Here is an 11,088-nt window from a genome sequence, read left to right on the forward strand (position 1 = left end):
CAAAAGAGGTGGTGGTGATGGAGGAGGGCACTTGTGGGGAAGAGCACTGGGTGTTGTATGGAAACCAATTTGACAATAAACTATTGAAAAAATATTGACCCTGGAGAAGAGAAAAACCTCATCTTGGGATGGACAGGGATCCTCGACTCCCATCCCTAACCGCAGGATGTTCAGAGAGATCCTATCTCTAACTGCAGAGATTACTTTGGTCTGGGTGTCCCAGACCCCGTTGGCATCAGGAGGAACTGCTCCTCTACTCCCCTACTCAATCCCTGGCTAGGAAGCAGCCTGGCCTGCAGGATTACATTTCAGAAGTATCATTAAAGCTCACGGACTAAGATCTGGAAACGATGTGGGGCCCAGGGCACAGAACATGGTCCACCTTGGCTGTGCCCACAGCACAGAGAGATTGTATACAAAAGAGTGATTTGCAACACTTGGCTCAAGAAAGGACTGGGGGGCTGCCATTTTCTCTCCACAACCACCAAAGTGGGGCCTCAGGAAGGGGCCCATGGGACCCACAGTGAAAGTGAGACCTACCTACACCAAACCACGCCCACCTGTGCTGGAGAGCTGTTTTGTTTGTTTGTTTGTTTGTTTTTGTTTTTTTACTGGAGCCTGGGGAAAAACTAGCATTGATGCACTGTCATGATCAACTCTAGATCAATTCTTCCTATTCATATAAATTCTCCCTTATCTCATTCTTATCTCTCCCCTATGCTGGACTGGGTACTCTGGTTATAGGTATACTTAAACAGTCACATTTAATCCATTCGCTTGATACATATTCTACACCTCTGTTTTTACTTTCCTTTCTATTTCTCTCTGGAATAATCAGACTATATATTTTCTCTGGGTAACATTATCTTTGTTTCTTTCTCCTTGTCTCCTATCATATTTTCCTTTTTCTCTCTCTGAATTAAGACTTTTAGTCTCTGTCTGGTCAATGTTCAATTTCTCTTTCTCCCCACTCCTGTCATTTCTCTCTTTGTATATGCTCTTCCAGCAGCACTGCCTCCTCCCTGCTCTTTATTTGTAGCTGAAATTTCTGGTTTTATGCTTTTAGACTGCCTTTTGTCATTTGTTGTTTTGGTTTTCCTTTGGGATTGCTTGTTTGATTTGTGTGTGCGTTTGTGTGCTTTTGTTCCATGTTTGTCTGTCTGTTTTCCTTTCGAGGGCTACCTCAAGAAACAGGCCAAAGTACACATGGTGGAGAGCCTCAAATATCTCTACAAGTAGGGAAATAAAATAACCAAAGGCACAGAAAGAGAGACCATGGGACACCATTAAACAAACACTTCCTCAATGAACAGGCCATGGACTGCCAATTACCCTCTTATAATATAGCAGAACTTGAAATTGGAGAATGCATAATAAGCTTTTAAAACTAATAAGAGACAGAAAGCTAGCCAAAATGACAAAATGGAAAAACTTTCCTCTAAATAAATTCCTAGAAGAAGTGACAACTGAAGAATTGGTCAAAACAGATATAAGCAACATAAGTGAGCAACAATTTAGAACAATTGTCATAAAATTAGTTGCTGGGCTTGAAAAAGGCATGGAAGACATCAGAGAAGCTATTGCTACAAAGATTATGGACCTTAAAATAGTTGTAATGAATTTTAAAAAGTTATAAATGAGGTGCATAATAAAATGGAAGTGGCAACTGCACAGATTGAAGAGGCAGAGAGGAGAATAGGTGAATTAGAAGACACAGTAATAGAAAAAGAAGAAGCTGAGAAAAAGAGATAAATTGATACAGGAGCACAAAAGGAGAATTTGAGAACTGGGTGATGCAATCAAAGGGAACAATATCCATATCATAGGAATTCCAGAAAAAGAAGAACAGAGATAAAGGTGCTGAAGGGGTACCTGTACAAATTATAGCTGGAGAACTTGCCCAATCTGTGCCAAGAGGCACAGATAACTCCCCTCAGACATAACTTGAATTGATCTTCTGCTTGACATACAATTGTGAAACTAGCAAAATATAAGGGTAAAGAGTTCAGAAAGCAGCTAGGGATAAAAGGGCCCTAACATACAAAGGGAGACCTATCAGAGTAGTTTCAGACCTATCTACTGAAACTTGGCAGGCCAGAAAGGAATGGCAGGAAATCTTCAATATGATGAAGAGAAAAACATATGCAGCCAAGAATCCTCTATGAAGCAAGCCTGTCATCCAGAATACAAGGAGAGATAAAGTTTCCCCAAATAAACAAAAATTGAGAGAATTCATCACCACTAAACCAACCCTACAAGAAATCCTAGGGAATTTCGATGAGGAAAATGTTGCAAGGAACACAAACTATCAGAGACACCACTATAAGCATGAAACCTACAGAGAACACAATGACCCTAAACCCATAATTGTCAATAATAAAACTGAATGTAAATGGACTAAATACTCCAATCAATATACATAGGGTAGCAGAATGGATGAAACAACAAAATCCATCATTTTGCTGTACAAGAAGCTCATTTTCAACCTGACGACACCTTCAGATTGAAAGTAAGGGGATGGAGAAATATCTATCAAGCAATGGAAGTCAAAAGAAAGCTGGAGTAGCCATACTTATATTAGGAAAACTGGACTTTAAATTTAAGGCAGTAACAAGAGAAGAAGAAGGGCAACCTATCCATCAGGAAGAGCTAACAATTATAAATGTCTATGCATCGAATTCAGGAGCACCCAAATACATAAAACAATTAATGACAAACAGAAACAATCTTATTGATAAGAATGTGCTAACTGCAGGGGATTTTAATAGACAGAAAATCACTAAAGAAACAATGGACCTGAACTACACACTGGAACAGATGGATTTAACCAATATATGTAGAACTCTACATCCCGAGGCTAGGGAATTCACTTTCTTCTTGAGAGTGCATGGTATATTCTTCAAGATAGATAACATACTGGGTCATAGAGCAGACATCAATAATATAAAAGAATTGAGATCATACCATGCACATGTTCAGATCACAATGCTATGAAACTTGAAATCAATCACAGGAAAAAGTCTGGAAAGCCTCCAAAAACATGGAGGTTAAAGAACACCCTACTAAAGAACAAATGGAAAAACCAGACAATTAGAGGAGAAATTAAAAAGTCTATGAAAACAAATGAAAATGAAAATACAACAATCCAAATTCTTTGGGAAGCAGCAAAGGTAGTCCTAAGAGGAAAGTATATTGGAATCCAGGCCTATTTCAAGAAACTAGAAAAAGCGCAAATTCAAAATCTAACAGTTCACCTAAAATAACTAGAAGGAGAGCAGCAAGAACACCCCAAACCCAGCAGAAGAAGAGAAATAATAAAGATCAGGGCAGAAACAAACAATATAACATCAAAAAAAAAAAATTGAACAGATCAATGAAACCAAGAATTGGTTTTTTGAAAAAATAAACAGAATTGACAAACCTCTATCCAGACTTCTTAAAAAGGAAAGAGCACTCAAATAGACAAAATCATGAATGAAAATGGATATATTACAACTGATTCCTCAGGAGTACAAGCAATCATTAGAGATTACTATGAAAAATTATATGCCAACAAACTGGACAATCTAGAAGAAATGGACAAATTCCTAAACACACACACACACACACACACACACACACACACTACCAAAATTCAAATGGGAAGAGACAGAAAATCTGAACAGATCAATATCTAGTGAAGAAATCGAATAGTTATCAAACTCTCCCAACATATTAGAGCCCTGGACCACATGTCTTCCCTGGGGTATTCTGCCAGCCATTTAAAGCAGAGTTAATCCCCATTCTTCTCAAGTTATTGCAAAAAATAGAAACAGGAGGAAAACTTCCAGACCCATTCTATGAAGCCAGCATCACTTTTATTCCCAAACCAAATAGAGACCCAAGGGAAAAAAAAGACAGAGAAAAAAGAGAGAGAGAACTAAATGTCAATATCCGTGATGAATATAGATGCAAAAAATCCTCAACAAATTTGCAAATCAAATTGAACATCATATAAAAAGAATTACCCACCATGATCAAGTGGGATTTATTCCTGTGTTATAGGGTTGGTTCAATATTCACAATTAATCAATATGATACAACACATTAACAAAATAAAAGATAAAAAAATATGATCCTGTCAATAGATGCAGAAAAAGCATTTGAAAAAATATAGCATCCTTTCTTAATAAAAACCCTCAAGATAGTTGGGATAGAAGGATTGATGTAAACATTATAAAAGCCATTTATGAAAGGCCCACAGCTAATATCATTCTCAATGGGGAAAAACTGAGAGCTTTCCCCTGAGATCAGGAACACAAGGATGTCCACTGTCACCACTGTTGTTTAACATAGTGCTGGAAGTCCTGGCATCAGCAATCAGGCAACAAAACGAAATAAAAGGCATCAGAATTGGCAAAGAAGAAGTCAAACTTTCCCTTTTCACAGATGACATGATACTCTACATGGAAATCCCGACCGACTCCACCAGTGCCTACTAGAACTCATCAATGAATTCAGCAAAGTCGCAGGGTACAAAATCAATGTGCAGAAATTAGTTGCATTTTTATACACCAATAATGAAGCAATAGAAAGAGGAATCAAGAATCTGACCCCATTCACAACTGTACCAAAAACCATAAAATACCTAGGAATAAGCCTAACCAAAGATGTAAAGGATCTGCATGATGAAAACTATAGAAAACGTATGAAGGAAATTGAAGAAGACACAAAGAAATGGAAAAACATTCCATGCTCATGGATTGGAAGAATAAATATTGTTAAAATATCAATACTACCCAAAGCAATCTATGCATTCAATGCAATTCCAATAAAATTGCACCAGCATTCTTCTCAAAGCTAGAACACACTATCCCAAAACTTGTATGAAACTACAAAAGACCCCATATTTGGCCAAAGTAATATTGAAGAAGAAAACCATTTGCAACAATCTTTTCCGATTCTGTCAGTTGCCTATTAGTTTTATTAATTATTTCCTTTGCTGTGCAGAAGCTTTTGATCTTGATAAGGTCCAAATAGTTTATTTTTGCTCATGATTCATTTGCCTTTGGGGATGTGTTGAGTAGGAAATTGCTATGGTTGTGGTCAAGGAGGTTATTTTCTGCTTTCTCCTCTAGGATTTTGATAGTTTTCTGTTTCACATTCAGGTCCTTCATCCATTATGACTTTGTGTGTATGGTGTAAGAGAGTGGTCTAGTTTCCTTCTTCTGCATGTTGCTGTCCAGTTCTCCCAGCACCATCTGTTAAAGAGTCTGTCTTTTTTCCATCGGATACTCTTACTTGCTTTGTCAAACATTAATTGGCCATATATTTGTGGGTCCAGTTCTGGGTTCTCTTTTCTATTCCATTATTCTATGTGTCTGTCTTTGTGCTAATACCATACTGTCTTGATGGTGACAGCTTTGTAGTAGAGGCTAAAGTCTGGGATTGTGATGCCTCCTGTTTTGGTTTTTTTCTTCAATATTGCTTTAGCTAGTTGGGGTCTTTTGTGGTTCCATACAAATTTTAGGATAGCGTGTTCTAGCTTTGAAAAGAATGCTGGTGCAATCTTGATTGGGGTTGCATTGAATGTGTAGATTACTTTGGGTGATAATGGCATTTTAACAATGTTTATTCTTCCAATCCATGGGCATTAAATATTTTTCCATTTCATTGTCTCTTCTTCAATTTCCTTCCTTATTTTACTATAGTTTTCATCGTACAGATCTTTTACATCTTTGGTTAGGTTTATTCCAAAATATACAAGGAACTCCCCAAACTCCACACACAAAAACCAAATAATCCAATGAAGAAATGGGCAAAAGACATGAATAGGCACTTCTCCAAAGAGGACATCCAGATGTCCAACAGACACATAAAACGATGCTCTGCGTCATTCGTCATCAGAATATTACAAATAAAACCACACTGAGATACCCCGCCATGTCAGGCAGAGTGGCTAAAATGAACAAATCAGGAGAATATAGATACTGGCGAGGATGTGGAGAAACAGGCACCCTCCTACACTGTTGGTCGGAATGTAAACTGGTGCAGCTGCTCTGTAAAACAGTGTGAAGATTCCTCAAAAAATTAACAATAGAACTCCCCTATGACCCAGCAATAGCACTGCTAGGGATATACCCAAGGGATACAGAAGTGTGGATGCCTAAAGGCACATGTACCACAATGTTCATAGCAGCACTTTCTACAATAGCCAAATAATGGAAAGAGCCTAAATGTCCATCAGCTGATGAATGGATCTAGAAGATATGGGTTATCTATACACTGGAATACTACATGGCAATGAGAAGGAATGAAATCTGGCCATTCATAGCAACGTGGATGGAACTTAAGGGTGTTATGCTAAGTGAAATAAGTCAGGCAGAGAAGGACAGATACCTTATTTTTTCACCTATAAGTGGAATAGGAGAAACTCAACAGTGGACACTGTTAAGAGATAGGGGATTGGAAGGGGAAAAATAGTTGTGAAGGGGAGGGAGACAAATCATGATAGACCTTTGAATACTGAGATCAAACTGAGGGTTGATGGGGGTTGGGGAGAGGAGAAAGGGGGTGATGAGCATGGAAGAGGGCACTTGTTGGGATGAGCACTGGGTGTTACATGGAAACCAATTTGACAGCAAAAAATAAAATAAAATCTAGTTTGATATAAAATAATTTGGAAACATATTTATTCATTTATTTTATGACACTCATCAGGAGTAGGAGCAGAGGAAAGAAGTAACTCTCTTGGCAGTGTGTGCTAAGAGCTGGCAAAATTTGGGCTTTACTGTTGATTTGGCCTCATTTGAAGGCTGTGCTGGTTATTGACCTATTGTCTCTCAGCTGTAACTAAGCCACCTGTTCATAGTGTGCTTTGTGATGCTGATGCCTGGAAGCAGCAACTCACATTCTTTCTTTGCCCTCAGTGTCCCTCCTTGTTCTGCTGACAGGGTTCTGGAGGGGGACTGGAGAGCTGGTTGCTGGAGAAGACTTTCTTCCTTTTGTTTTCTTCCTGTTTATCTCTGCATTACCCACTCATGCCTCTTCACCCTGTGCAGGATTGTTTTCTGTAGTAGTTGGTCTGTAATCCCAGAACCAGCCATATCATATGCCTCAGAGATGATAGGCACACCCCAGAACATCCTCCTCCTCAGAAGCTGGTTCTCTCCTCCAAGCTGCAGGCTCTGATTACCTTAGCCTGCTCCCTCCAGGCTAGCCTAGATTGAGGGGTGGCAGCAGTTGCTTCTACAGGTGTTATTCCTGTATAACCTTGGTGCCCTCTTTCCTAGTCCACCTATACCTTTATAGCCAATTCCCTGTGTCAGATAATTTCTGTTTAAGTAATCTGTGTTTTCTCAAATGAATCTAAGTGATAATAATGCACAGGCTATGAGGTCTGGGGCACTAAATTTACTCAACACATGTCTGGACTCTGTGCTTCTGCCACTGTGAACCTCAGGTAAAAAGATTTTGGAGGAAAAACGTGTAGAGCTTGCTTTAAATATTGGCATTTTTGAGTCCTGTATTTGTCAAAGAAAAGTGATAACAAATAGAAATGTTTCAACAGGGTTATGGTTTGTGTGTGTGTATGTCTTTTTTAAATAATAGTTTACTGTCAAATTGGTTTACATATAACACCCAGTGCTTCTCCTTACAAGTGCCCCCCACCATGACCATCACCCCCTTCCCGCCTCCCCCTCCCCCTTCAGGCCTCGGTTCCTTCTCAGTATTGAATAGTCTCTCATGATTTGTGTCTCTCTCCAACTCTCTTTCCCCCTTCCCCTCCCTATGGTCCTGTTAGGTTTCTCCTGTTAGATCTATGAGTGCAAACATATGGCATCTCACTAAACTCCATACCTGAAAAACGAATAATCCAGTGAAGTAATGGTCAGAAGACCTAAACAGACACTTCTCCAAAGAGGACATCCAGATGACCAACAGGCACATGAAACAATGCTCAGCGTCACTCACCATCAGGGAAATTCAAATCAAAACGACACTGAGATACCACCTCACACCAGTCAGAGTGGATAAAATGAACAAATTAAGAGACTATAGGTGCTAGCGAGGATGTGGAGAAATGGGCACCCTCCTACACTGTTGGTGGGAATGTAAACTGGTGCAGACGCTCTGTGTGTCTCTCTTAAGTTGAGCTCTATGCAGCCTTCTATTACATATACAGTGATTGAGCAAAAGAGCACTAAAGAATTAAAACAATTTGTGGAATTTGTTTTGGGAAATATTTTCTTTTTAACTAACTGGTGTTGGATGGAATAGTTTAGACCAAATCATTTCTACTAATAAACTTAGAATCAAAATGTTCTTGGGCTCAAAACAGTAGGTCAAAGTCTTACAGTGCCCTAGTTGAAAAAATGAGGAGAGGTATTGATCCATTACCTGGATGCTACCTTCACTGATGTAAAAAATCTGGCTAGCTGAGCCCAGCAGCCAAGAACCCACCAATGTTTTCTTCTCTGACAGAAAATGATAAAACTGTTTTGTGGAATATATTTGAGCATGAGGCTTCTAAGCCAGATATTTTTCCATTCAGAATATTTTATTGATTCTAGACACTGTGGTAGGCTCTAGAAATATAGCAGAGAACAAAATAAAGTTCCTTTTTTCTTGGGGCCATTGGAGGAGATAGAAAATAAGCACAGTATAAAAAGTTGGGTGGTAATGAGAGATGAAAAAAAATACAACAGTATTGTGGATAGAAAGTGATGAGATGCTATTCAAATAATATAGGCAGGGGAATCTTCTCTCATAAAGTAACATTTAAGCAAACAGCTGAATAAAGTTAGTGAGTAAGCCATGGAACTATCTGAAAAAAGATGGCTCCAAGTGGAGGGAGAAAGTAGCAAGTGCAAAGACCCTGCTTCACAAACACACCTGGAGTGTGCGAAGAACAGTAAAGAAGCCAGGGAGGCTGGCTACAGGTTGTGGGGGAAAAGAGGTTTCTCCAAAGTTTGGAGTGGGGAATGATCATGCAGGGTCTTGTGGGCACTTATAAATGTTTGTTCTATGCCAGATTTCACCACTATTAGAATGTTCTTAGTATAAATCCTTCACCTTCTTAGCTATGTTTTCTTTATTTGTGTGTGCAGTGGGAATAATCATCTTGACCTATCTTCCCCAGGAAGTACCTGGGAGGCCTCAGTCCACGCATAGGTATTTGGCCCAGTGCAGATCTCTTGTCCTAGTCCCTAAGATGACTTTGAAAAGAAATTTAGGAAAACAAGGAACCATTTCTTTGCTATTCATTCTCTCCTGCTGGATGTTCTCTGGTCAGTACTCTCTCTCTCTCTCTCTCTCTCTCTCTCTCTTCCTCTCTGTCTCTCTCTCTCTCTTATTCTCTCTCTCTGTCTCAGAAGATGTGCAGTTGCTTGACAAAAGAGTTTCCCTGGATACAGGCCCATTCTAAGAAACATTGGCACCTCCATCTCTACTTTTCTTTATTTCAGGCACTTTTGTTTATTTCTTTACCTCCTTCTTTCTCTCACCAACGAAGATAGTTTGATAATTTGGGATCAGAAATTTATTTGCATAAGCATTTTACAAGTGAAAAAAGGTAAGGTCTGGGAGTGCCAAATTCCAGTCCCCACCAAGGGCTACTCCTTCATCAGAGGGCAGGCCCCTGACTCTGTTATCATTTTAAAAAAATTTTTAAAGATTTTATTTTTTAAGAAATCTCTACACCCAACTTGGGGCTTAAACTCACAATCCTCAAATCAAGAGCTATAAGCGCCACTGGCTGAATGAGCCAGCACCCCTCAGTTCTGCTCTTTTATTTTTTCTCTCCCCAAAGCATGAAAATCTATACAGTCCTCCTGAGGGACCTTCATATACTGCTGCTCTTTCTTTTTCTTTTTTTAATATTTTTTAATGTTTATTTACTTTTGAGAGAGAGAGAGAAAGGGAGTTGCAGAATCTGAGGTGAGCTCCAGGCTCTGAGCTGTCAGCACAGAGCCTGATGTGGGGCTCAAACCCACAAACCATGAGATCATGACCTGGGCCGAAGTTGGACACTTAACCAACTGAGCCACCCAGGCACCCCAACTGCTGCTCTTTCTGCACATCTACTTGTTATATGGCCTCATGGGCTATATACTGTGTGCCTGTTTCCCACATTCACCTAGTGGGCACCTGATCTTTTTTAAATTCAGGACACTCACTGGGCACAACTCTAATAAAGAACCACTTATGAGAGTTTATTCCCACAGGCACTGTGAAAACTGCTTGGGTGCACTGACTTATTTAATCCTAAGAAAAACAGCTAGTTTTCTTGGAGTTAAAGTTATCCTAATTTTATAGATAAAGGTATTGAGTCTCAGAGGAGTTAAAAAACTCACCTCTGTTTGTGGTGATAGTAGAATGCAGAGTTAGTACCTAGACACAGGGCTCTAATCCAGATTCATTACACATACTCACCTTCTAAACTGCCTCTTAGTGATGTCCCTCTGTGCTTCAGGTCCTCTACTGCAATTCAGGGATATGCTTGTACATGTCAGTAAACTTATTATTATTACCACACTTGTGATACTGTGGTCAAGATCAAAGATAGACAAGGTTAATTCAAGGCAGTGCAGTTCTGTAATGTATTAATAATCTTGAGTATAACTAAACTTGATTTATGTTTAAGTTTTGTTTAACTTATTGGCTATGATGAAGCTTGTGATTCTTTTTTTAAAAACCATGATATGAATTTTAAGATAGTTTGTTCTAGCTTTGAGAAGAATGCTGGTGCAACTTTGATGGGGATTGCATTGAATGTGTAAATTGCTTTGGGTAATAATGACATTTCAACAATGTTTATTCTTCCAATCCATGAGCACGGAATGTTTTTCCATTTCGTTGTGTCTTCTTCAATTTCCTTCATAAGTCTTCAATAGTTTTCAGCATACAGGTCTTTTACATCTTTGGTTAGGTTTATTCCTAGATATTTTATGGTTTTTCGTGCAATTGTGAATGGGATCTGTTTCTTGCTTTCTCTTTCTGTTGCTTCATTTTTGGTGTATAAGAATGCAACTGATTTCTGTACATTGACTTTGTACCCTGCAACATTACTGAATTCATTGATCAGTTCTAGAAGGCTTCTGGTAGAGT

Source organism: Suricata suricatta, chromosome 16 (assembly GCF_006229205.1).
Source record: "Suricata suricatta isolate VVHF042 chromosome 16, meerkat_22Aug2017_6uvM2_HiC, whole genome shotgun sequence".
Taxonomy (NCBI): Eukaryota; Metazoa; Chordata; class Mammalia; order Carnivora; family Herpestidae; genus Suricata; species Suricata suricatta.